This window comes from Protomyctophum parallelum (genome assembly GCF_964188405.1).
Source record: "Protomyctophum parallelum genome assembly, chromosome: 20".
Lineage (NCBI taxonomy): Eukaryota > Metazoa > Chordata > Actinopteri > Myctophiformes > Myctophidae > Protomyctophum > Protomyctophum parallelum.
The window spans coordinates 21091842-21103317 of record NC_139718.1 but is presented as its reverse complement, the minus strand read 5'-3'; positions in this window follow the sequence as shown (position 1 = coordinate 21103317).

Genomic DNA, 11476 nt, shown 5'->3' with positions numbered 1-11476 from the left:
GTTTTGTAGTTTATGAGTTATTTAACTTAAACGCCCAATGCATTCTCTATGGCAATAGCACAAAATATGGCATGCTACTAGTCCTACATACTTACACCTAGCAACCCCATTCTAGCCTACTTAGGTTCATCTTACGGTGGCCAATATGATGAAAAACGAGGATTAAAAAAATAATCAAAAATTCAAAAAACGATGGGCTATAACCCATCGTTTTTTAAATTTAATTATTTTTTTCAAATCCTCAAAAATGATGAAAAACGGCGTGCTATAGTATGCCGTACGATATGGGCTATAACCCATGGTCCAAAATGATGAAAAACTAGGATTTCTTTTTTTTTTCAAAAAACGATGGGCTATAACCCATCGTTTTTTTATTTTTTTTAAATCCTCAAAAATGATGATAAACGGCGTGCTATAGTATGCCGTACGATATGGGCTATAGCCCATGGTCCAAAATGATGAAAAACGAGGATTAAAAAAAAAATCTAAATTCAAAAAACGATGGGCTATAACCCATCGTTTTTTTTTTCATTTTTTCATTTTTCTCAAATCCTCAAAAATGAGGAAAAACGGCGTGCTATAGTATGCCGTACGATATGGGCTATAGCCCATGGTCCAAAATGATGAAAAACGAGGATATTATTTTTTTCAAAAAAAAAAAAAAACAATGGGCTATAACCCATCGTTTTTTTCATTTTTTAATTTTTTCCAAAACCTCAAAAATGATGAAAAACGGTGTGCTACAGTATAGTATGCCGTACGATATGGGCTATAGCCCATATCCTCGCGGTGTATAGCGGTGTATGAGAATGGGTGTTGCGGAGGATGAGAGCATTCTCTCATCCTCCGCAACACAATGCATTCTCTATGGCAATAGCACAAACTTTGGCATGCTACTAGTCCTACATACTTACACCTAGCAACCCCATTCTAGCCTACTTAGGTTCATCTTACGGTGGACATGTTTGCCTGAAAAGGAATCTTTGAAATGTTTCATAGTTTTAGAAATATAGTGCTTTCAAATTTGAGACATTTAACATGGGGCTCAATGGCAGCTCTATAGGCACGTCAAAAGTCACTTTCACCTAGAAACTCCATTCACACTTTTTATTATTCAGCTTACTGTGGAGACACATGCTGGAACTTTTTTTTATTTTTATGTTTTGTAGTTTATGAGTTATTTAACTTAAACGCCCAATGCATTCTCTATGGCAATAGCACAAAATTTGGCATGCTACTAGTCCTACATACTTACACCTAGCAACCCCATTCTAGCCTACTTAGGTTCATCTTACGGTGGACATGTTTGCCTGAAAAGGAATCTTTGAAATGTTTCATAGTTTTAGAAATATAGTGCTTTCAAATTTGAGACATTTAACATGGGGCTCAATGGCAGCTCTATAGGCACGTCAAAAGTCACTTTCACCTAGAAACTCCATTCACACTTTTTATTATCCAGCTTACTGTGGAGACACATGCTGGAACTTTTTTTTATTTTTATGTTTTGTAGTTTATGAGTTATTTAACTTAAACGCCCAATGCATTCTCTATGGCAATAGCACAAACTTTGGCATGCTACTAGTCCTACATACTTATACCTAGCAACCCCATTCTAGCCTACTTAGGTTCATCTTACGGTGGACATGTTTGCCTGAAAAGGAATCTTTGAAATGTTTCATAGTTTTAGAAATATAGTGCTTTCAAATTTGAGACATTTAACATGGGGCTCAATGGCAGCTCTATAGGCACGTCAAAAGTCACTTTCACCTAGAAACTCCATTCACACTTTTTATTATTCAGCTTACTGTGGAGACACATGCTGGAACTTTTTTTTATTTTTATGTTTTGTAGTTTATGAGTTATTTAACTTAAACGCCCAATGCATTCTCTATGGCAATAGCACAAACTTTGGCATGCTACTAGTCCTACATACTTATACCTAGCAACCCCATTCTAGCCTACTTAGGTTCATCTTACGGTGGACATGTTTGCCTGAAAAGGAATCTTTGAAATGTTTCATAGTTTTAGAAATATAGTGCTTTCAAATTTGAGACATTTAACATGGGGCTCAATGGCAGCTCTATAGGCACGTCAAAAGTCACTTTCACCTAGAAACTCCATTCACACTTTTTATTATTCAGCTTACTGTGGAGACACATGCTGGAACTTTTTTTTATTTTTATGTTTTGTAGTTTATGAGTTATTTAACTTAAACGCCCAATGCATTCTCTATGGCAATAGCACAAAATTTGGCATGCTACTAGTCCTACATACTTACACCTAGCAACCCCATTCTAGCCTACTTAGGTTCATCTTACGGTGGACATGTTTGCCTGAAAAGGAATCTTTGAAATGTTTCATAGTTTTAGAAATATAGTGCTTTCAAATTTGAGACATTTAACATGGGGCTCAATGGCAGCTCTATAGGCACGTCAAAAGTCACTTTCACCTAGAAACTCCATTCACACTTTTTATTATTCAGCTTACTGTGGAGACACATGCTGGAACTTTTTTTTATTTTTATGTTTTGTAGTTTATGAGTTATTTAACTTAAACGCCCAATGCATTCTCTATGGCAATAGCACAAACTTTGGCATGCTACTAGTCCTACACACTTATACCTAGCAACCCCATTCTAGCCTACTTAGGTTCATCTTACGGTGGACATGTTTGCCTGAAAAGGAATCTTTGAAATGTTTCATAGTTTTAGAAATATAGTGCTTTCAAATTTGAGACATTTAACATGGGGCTCAATGGCAGCTCTATAGGCACGTCAAAAGTCACTTTCACCTAGAAACTCCATTCACACTTTTTATTATTCAGCTTACTGTGGAGACACATGCTGGAACTTTTTTTTATTTTTATGTTTTGTAGTTTATGAGTTATTTAACTTAAACGCCCAATGCATTCTCTATGGCAATAGCACAAACTTTGGCATGCTACTAGTCCTACACACTTATACCTAGCAACCCCATTCTAGCCTACTTAGGTTCATCTTACGGTGGACATGTTTGCCTGAAAAGGAATCTTTGAAATGTTTCATAGTTTTAGAAATATAGTGCTTTCAAATTTGAGACATTTAACATGGGGCTCAATGGCAGCTCTATAGGCACGTCAAAAGTCACTTTCACCTAGAAACTCCATTCACACTTTTTATTATTCAGCTTACTGTGGAGACACATGCTGGAACTTTTTTTTATTTTTATGTTTTGTAGTTTATGAGTTATTTAACTTAAACGCCCAATGCATTCTCTATGGCAATAGCACAAAATTTGGCATGCTACTAGTCCTACATACTTACACCTAGCAACCCCATTCTAGCCTACTTAGGTTCATCTTACGGTGGACATGTTTGCCTGAAAAGGAATCTTTGAAATGTTTCATAGTTTTAGAAATATAGTGCTTTCAAATTTGAGACATTTAACATGGGGCTCAATGGCAGCTCTATAGGCACGTCAAAAGTCACTTTCACCTAGAAACTCCATTCACACTTTTTATTATTCAGCTTACTGTGGAGACACATGCTGGAACTTTTTTTTATTTTTATGTTTTGTAGTTTATGAGTTATTTAACTTAAACGCCCAATGCATTCTCTATGGCAATAGCACAAAATATGGCATGCTACTAGTCCTACATACTTACACCTAGCAACCCCATTCTAGCCTACTTAGGTTCATCTTACGGTGGACATGTTTGCCTGAAAAGGAATCTTTGAAATGTTTCATAGTTTTAGAAATATAGTGCTTTCAAATTTGAGACATTTAACATGGGGCTCAATGGCAGCTCTATAGGCACGTCAAAAGTCACTTTCACCTAGAAACTCCATTCACACTTTTTATTATTCAGCTTACTGTGGAGGCACATGCTGGAACTTTTTTTTATTTTTATGTTTTGTAGTTTATGAGTTATTTAACTTAAACGCCCAATGCATTCTCTATGGCAATAGCACAAAATATGGCATGCTACTAGTCCTACATACTTACACCTAGCAACCCCATTCTAGCCTACTTAGGTTCATCTTACGGTGGACATGTTTGCCTGAAAAGGAATCTTTGAAATGTTTCATAGTTTTAGAAATATAGTGCTTTCAAATTTGAGACATTTAACATGGGGCTCAATGGCAGCTCTATAGGCACGTCAAAAGTCACTTTCACCTAGAAACTCCATTCACACTTTTTATTATTCAGCTTACTGTGGAGACACATGCTGGAACTTTTTTTTATTTTTATGTTTTGTAGTTTATGAGTTATTTAACTTAAACGCCCAATGCATTCTCTATGGCAATAGCACAAAATTTGGCATGCTATTAGTCCTACATACTTACACCTAGCAACCCCATTCTAGCCTACTTAGGTTCATCTTACGGTGGACATGTTTGCCTGAAAAGGAATCTTTGAAATGTTTCATAGTTTTAGAAATATAGTGCTTTCAAATTTGAGACATTTAACATGGGGCTCAATGGCAGCTCTATAGGCACGTCAAAAGTCACTTTCACCTAGAAACTCCATTCACACTTTTTATTATTCAGCTTACTGTGGAGACACATGCTGGAACTTTTTTTTATTTTTATGTTTTGTAGTTTATGAGTTATTTAACTTAAACGCCCAATGCATTCTCTATGGCAATAGCACAAAATATGGCATGCTACTAGTCCTACATACTTACACCTAGCAACCCCATTCTAGCCTACTTAGGTTCATCTTACGGTGGACATGTTTGCCTGAAAAGGAATCTTTGAAATGTTTCATAGTTTTAGAAATATAGTGCTTTCAAATTTGAGACATTTAACATGGGGCTCAATGGCAGCTCTATAGGCACGTCAAAAGTCACTTTCACCTAGAAACTCCATTCACACTTTTTATTATTCAGCTTACTGTGGAGGCACATGCTGGAACTTTTTTTTATTTTTATGTTTTGTAGTTTATGAGTTATTTAACTTAAACGCCCAATGCATTCTCTATGGCAATAGCACAAAATATGGCATGCTACTAGTCCTACATACTTACACCTAGCAACCCCATTCTAGCCTACTTAGGTTCATCTTACGGTGGACATGTTTGCCTGAAAAGGAATCTTTGAAATGTTTCATAGTTTTAGAAATATAGTGCTTTCAAATTTGAGACATTTAACATGGGGCTCAATGGCAGCTCTATAGGTACGTCAAAAGTCACTTTCACCTAGAAACTCCATTCACACTTTTTATTATTCAGCTTACTGTGGAGGCACATGCTGGAACTTTTTTTTATTTTTATGTTTTGTAGTTTATGAGTTATTTAACTTAAACGCCCAATGCATTCTCTATGGCAATAGCACAAAATATGGCATGCTACTAGTCCTACATACTTACACCTAGCAACCCCATTCTAGCCTACTTAGGTTCATCTTACGGTGGACATGTTTGCCTGAAAAGGAATCTTTGAAATGTTTCATAGTTTTAGAAATATAGTGCTTTCAAATTTGAGACATTTAACATTGGGCTCAATGGCAGCTCTATAGGCACGTCAAAAGTCACTTTCACCTAGAAACTCCATTCACACTTTTTATTATCCAGCTTACTGTGGAGACACATGCTGGAACTTTTTTTTATTTTTATGTTTTGTAGTTTATGAGTTATTTAACTTAAACGCCCAATGCATTCTCTATGGCAATAGCACAAAATTTGGCATGCTACTAGTCCTACATACTTACACCTAGCAACCCCATTCTAGCCTACTTAGGTTCATCTTACGGTGGACATGTTTGCCTGAAAAGGAATCTTTGAAATGTTTCATAGTTTTAGAAATATAGTGCTTTCAAATTTGAGACATTTAACATGGGGCTCAATGGCAGCTCTATAGGCACGTCAAAAGTCACTTTCACCAAGAAACTCCATTCACACTTTTTATTATTCAGCTTACTGTGGAGACACATGCTGGAACTTTTTTTTATTTTCATGTTTTGTAGTTTATGAGTTATTTAACTTAAACGCCCAATGCATTCTCTATGGCAATAGCACAAAATTTGGCATGCTACTAGTCCTACATACTTACACCTAGCAACCCCATTCTAGCCTACTTAGGTTCATCTTACGGTGGACATGTTTGCCTGAAAAGGAATCTTTGAAATGTTTCATAGTTTTAGAAATATAGTGCTTTCAAATTTACAATGGGGCTCAATGGCAAAAATGATGAAAAACGGCGTGCTATAGTATGCCGTACGATATGGGCTATAGCCCATGGTCCAATATGATGAAAAACGAGGATAAAAAAAAAAATCAAAAATTCAAAAAACGATGGGCTATAACCCATCGTTTTTTAAATTTAATTATTTTTTTCAAATCCTCAAAAATGATGAAAAACGGCGTGCTATAGTATGCCGTACGATATGGTCCAAAATGATGAAAAACGAGGTAAAAAATAATAATCAAAATTCAAAAAACGATGGGCTATAACCCATCATTTTTGTTCATTTTTTCATTTTTTGAAATCCTCAAAAATGATGAAAAACGGCGTGCTATAGTATGCCGTACGATATGGGCTATAGCCCATGGTCCAAAATGATGAAAAACGAGGATATTATTTTTTTCAAAAATTGAAAAAAACAATGGGCTATAACCCATCGTTTTTTTAATTTTTTAATTTTTTCCAAATCCTCAAAAATGATGAAAAACGGCGTGCTACAGTATAGTATGCCGTACGATATGGGCTATAGCCCATATCCTTGCGGTGTATAGCTGTGTATGAGAATGGGTGTGGCGGAGGATGAGAGCATTCCTCTCATCCTCCGCAACACAATGCATTCTCTATGGCAATAGCACAAAATTTGGCATGCTACTAGTCCTACATACTTACACCTAGCAACCCCATTCTAGCCTACTTAGGTTCATCTTACGGTGGACATGTTTGCCTGAAAAGGAATCTTTGAAATGTTTCATAGTTTTAGAAATATAGTGCTTTCAAATTTGAGACATTTAACATGGGGCTCAATGGCAGCTCAATAGGCACGTCAAAAGTCACTTTCACCTAGAAACTCCATTCACACTTTTTATTATTCAGCTTACTGTGGAGACACATGCTGGAACTTTTTTTTATTTTTATGTTTTGTAGTTTATGAGTTATTTAACTTAAACGCCCAATGCATTCTCTATGGCAATAGCACAAAATATGGCATGCTACTAGTCCTACATACTTACACCTAGCAACCCCATTCTAGCCTACTTAGGTTCATCTTACGGTGGACATGTTTGCCTGAAAAGGAATCTTTGAAATGTTTCATAGTTTTAGAAATATAGTGCTTTCAAATTTGAGACATTTAACATAGGGCTCAATGGCAGCTCTATAGGCACGTCAAAAGTCACTTTCACCTAGGAACTCCCTTCACACTTTTTATTATTCAGCTTACTGTGGAGACACATGCTGGAACTTTTTTTTATTTTTATGTTTTGTAGTTTATGAGTTATTTAACTTAAACGCCCAATGCATTCTCTATGGCAATAGCACAAAATATGGCATGCTACTAGTCCTACATACTTACACCTAGCAACCCCATTCTAGCCTACTTAGGTTCATCTTACGGTGGACATGTTTGCCTGAAAAGGAATCTTTGAAATGTTTCATAGTTTTAGAAATATAGTGCTTTCAAATTTGAGACATTTAACATAGGGCTCAATTGCAGCTCTATAGGCACGTCAAAAGTCACTTTCACCTAGGAACTCCATTCACACTTTTTATTATTCAGCTTACTGTGGAGACACATGCTGGAACTTTTTTTTATTTTTATGTTTTGTAGTTTATGAGTTATTTAACTTAAACGCCCAATGCATTCTCTATGGCAATAGCACAGAATTTGGCATGCTACTAGTCCTACATACTTACACCTAGCAACCCCATTCTAGCCTACTTAGGTTCATCTTACGGTGGACATGTTTGCCTGAAAAGGAATCTTTGAAATGTTTCATAGTTTTAGAAATATAGTGCTTTCAAATTTGAGACATTTAACATGGGGCTCAATGGCAGCTCTATAGGCACGTCAAAAGTCACTTTCACCTAGAAACTCCATTCACACTTTTTATTATTCAGCTTACTGTGGAGACACATGCTGGAACTTTTTTTTATTTTTATGTTTTGTAGTTTATGAGTTATTTAACTTAAACGCCCAATGCATTCTCTATGGCAATAGCACAAAATTTGGCATGCTACTAGTCCTACATACTTACACCTAGCAACCCCATTCTAGCCTACTTAGGTTCATCTTACGGTGGACATGTTTGCCTGAAAAGGAATCTTTGAAATGTTTCATAGTTTTAGAAATATAGTGCTTTCAAATTTGAGACATTTAACATGGGGCTCAATGGCAGCTCTATAGGCACGTCAAAAGTCACTTTCACCTAGAAACTCCATTCACACTTTTTATTATTCAGCTTACTGTGGAGACACATGCTGGAACTTTTTTTTATTTTTATGTTTTGTAGTTTATGAGTTATTTAACTTAAACGCCCAATGCATTCTCTATGGCAATAGCACAAAATATGGCATGCTACTAGTCCTACATACTTACACCTAGCAACCCCATTCTAGCCTACTTAGGTTCATCTTACGGTGGACATGTTTGCCTGAAAAGGAATCTTTGAAATGTTTCATAGTTTTAGAAATATAGTGCTTTCAAATTTGAGACATTTAACATGGGGCTCAATGGCAGCTCTATAGGCACGTCAAAAGTCACTTTCACCTAGAAACTCCATTCACACTTTTTATTATTCAGCTTACTGTGGAGGCACATGCTGGAACTTTTTTTTATTTTTATGTTTTGTAGTTTATGAGTTATTTAACTTAAACGCCCAATGCATTCTCTATGGCAATAGCACAAAATATGGCATGCTACTAGTCCTACATACTTACACCTAGCAACCCCATTCTAGCCTACTTAGGTTCATCTTACGGTGGACATGTTTGCCTGAAAAGGAATCTTTGAAATGTTTCATAGTTTTAGAAATATAGTGCTTTCAAATTTGAGACATTTAACATGGGGCTCAATGGCAGCTCTATAGGTACGTCAAAAGTCACTTTCACCTAGAAACTCCATTCACACTTTTTATTATTCAGCTTACTGTGGAGGCACATGCTGGAACTTTTTTTTATTTTTATGTTTTGTAGTTTATGAGTTATTTAACTTAAACGCCCAATGCATTCTCTATGGCAATAGCACAAAATATGGCATGCTACTAGTCCTACATACTTACACCTAGCAACCCCATTCTAGCCTACTTAGGTTCATCTTACGGTGGACATGTTTGCCTGAAAAGGAATCTTTGAAATGTTTCATAGTTTTAGAAATATAGTGCTTTCAAATTTGAGACATTTAACATTGGGCTCAATGGCAGCTCTATAGGCACGTCAAAAGTCACTTTCACCTAGAAACTCCATTCACACTTTTTATTATCCAGCTTACTGTGGAGACACATGCTGGAACTTTTTTTTATTTTTATGTTTTGTAGTTTATGAGTTATTTAACTTAAACGCCCAATGCATTCTCTATGGCAATAGCACAAAATTTGGCATGCTACTAGTCCTACATACTTACACCTAGCAACCCCATTCTAGCCTACTTAGGTTCATCTTACGGTGGACATGTTTGCCTGAAAAGGAATCTTTGAAATGTTTCATAGTTTTAGAAATATAGTGCTTTCAAATTTGAGACATTTAACATGGGGCTCAATGGCAGCTCTATAGGCACGTCAAAAGTCACTTTCACCTAGAAACTCCATTCACACTTTTTATTATTCAGCTTACTGTGGAGACACATGCTGGAACTTTTTTTTATGTTTTGTAGTTTATGAGTTATTTAACTTAAACGCCCAATGCATTCTCTATGGCAATAGCACAAAATATGGCATGCTACTAGTCCTACATACTTACACCTAGCAACCCCATTCTAGCCTACTTAGGTTCATCTTACGGTGGACATGTTTGCCTGAAAAGGAATCTTTGAAATGTTTCATAGTTTTAGAAATATAGTGCTTTCAAATTTGAGACATTTAACATAGGGCTCAATGGCAGCTCTATAGGCACGTCAAAAGTCACTTTCACCTAGGAACTCCCTTCACACTTTTTATTATTCAGCTTACTGTGGAGACACATGCTGGAACTTTTTTTTATTTTTATGTTTTGTAGTTTATGAGTTATTTAACTTAAACGCCCAATGCATTCTCTATGGCAATAGCACAAAATATGGCATGCTACTAGTCCTACATACTTACACCTAGCAACCCCATTCTAGCCTACTTAGGTTCATCTTACGGTGGACATGTTTGCCTGAAAAGGAATCTTTGAAATGTTTCATAGTTTTAGAAATATAGTGCTTTCAAATTTGAGACATTTAACATAGGGCTCAATTGCAGCTCTATAGGCACGTCAAAAGTCACTTTCACCTAGGAACTCCATTCACACTTTTTATTATTCAGCTTACTGTGGAGACACATGCTGGAACTTTTTTTTATTTTTATGTTTTGTAGTTTATGAGTTATTTAACTTAAACGCCCAATGCATTCTCTATGGCAATAGCACAGAATTTGGCATGCTACTAGTCCTACATACTTACACCTAGCAACCCCATTCTAGCCTACTTAGGTTCATCTTACGGTGGACATGTTTGCCTGAAAAGGAATCTTTGAAATGTTTCATAGTTTTAGAAATATAGTGCTTTCAAATTTGAGACATTTAACATGGGGCTCAATGGCAGCTCTATAGGCACGTCAAAAGTCACTTTCACCTAGAAACTCCATTCACACTTTTTATTATTCAGCTTACTGTGGAGACACATGCTGGAACTTTTTTTTATTTTTATGTTTTGTAGTTTATGAGTTATTTAACTTAAACGCCCAATGCATTCTCTATGGCAATAGCACAAAATATGGCATGCTACTAGTCCTACATACTTACACCTAGCAACCCCATTCTAGCCTACTTAGGTTCATCTTACGGTGGACATGTTTGCCTGAAAAGGAATCTTTGAAATGTTTCATAGTTTTAGAAATATAGTGCTTTCAAATTTGAGACATTTAACATGGGGCTCAATGGCAGCTCTATAGGCATGTCAAAAGTCACTTTCACCTAGAAACTCCATTCACACTTTTTATTATTCAGCTTACTGTGGAGACACATGCTGGAACTTTTTTTTATTTTTATGTTTTGTAGTTTATGAGTTATTTAACTTAAACGCCCAATGCATTCTCTATGGCAATAGCACAAAATATGGCATGCTACTAGTCCTACATACTTACACCTAGCAACCCCATTCTAGCCTACTTAGGTTCATCTTACGGTGGACATGTTTGCCTGAAAAGGAATCTTTGAAATGTTTCATAGTTTTAGAAATATAGTGCTTTCAAATTTGAGACATTTAACATGGGGCTCAATGGCAGCTCTATAGGCACGTCAAAAGTCACTTTCACCTAGAAACTCCATTCACACTTTTTATTATTCAGCTTACTGTGGAGACA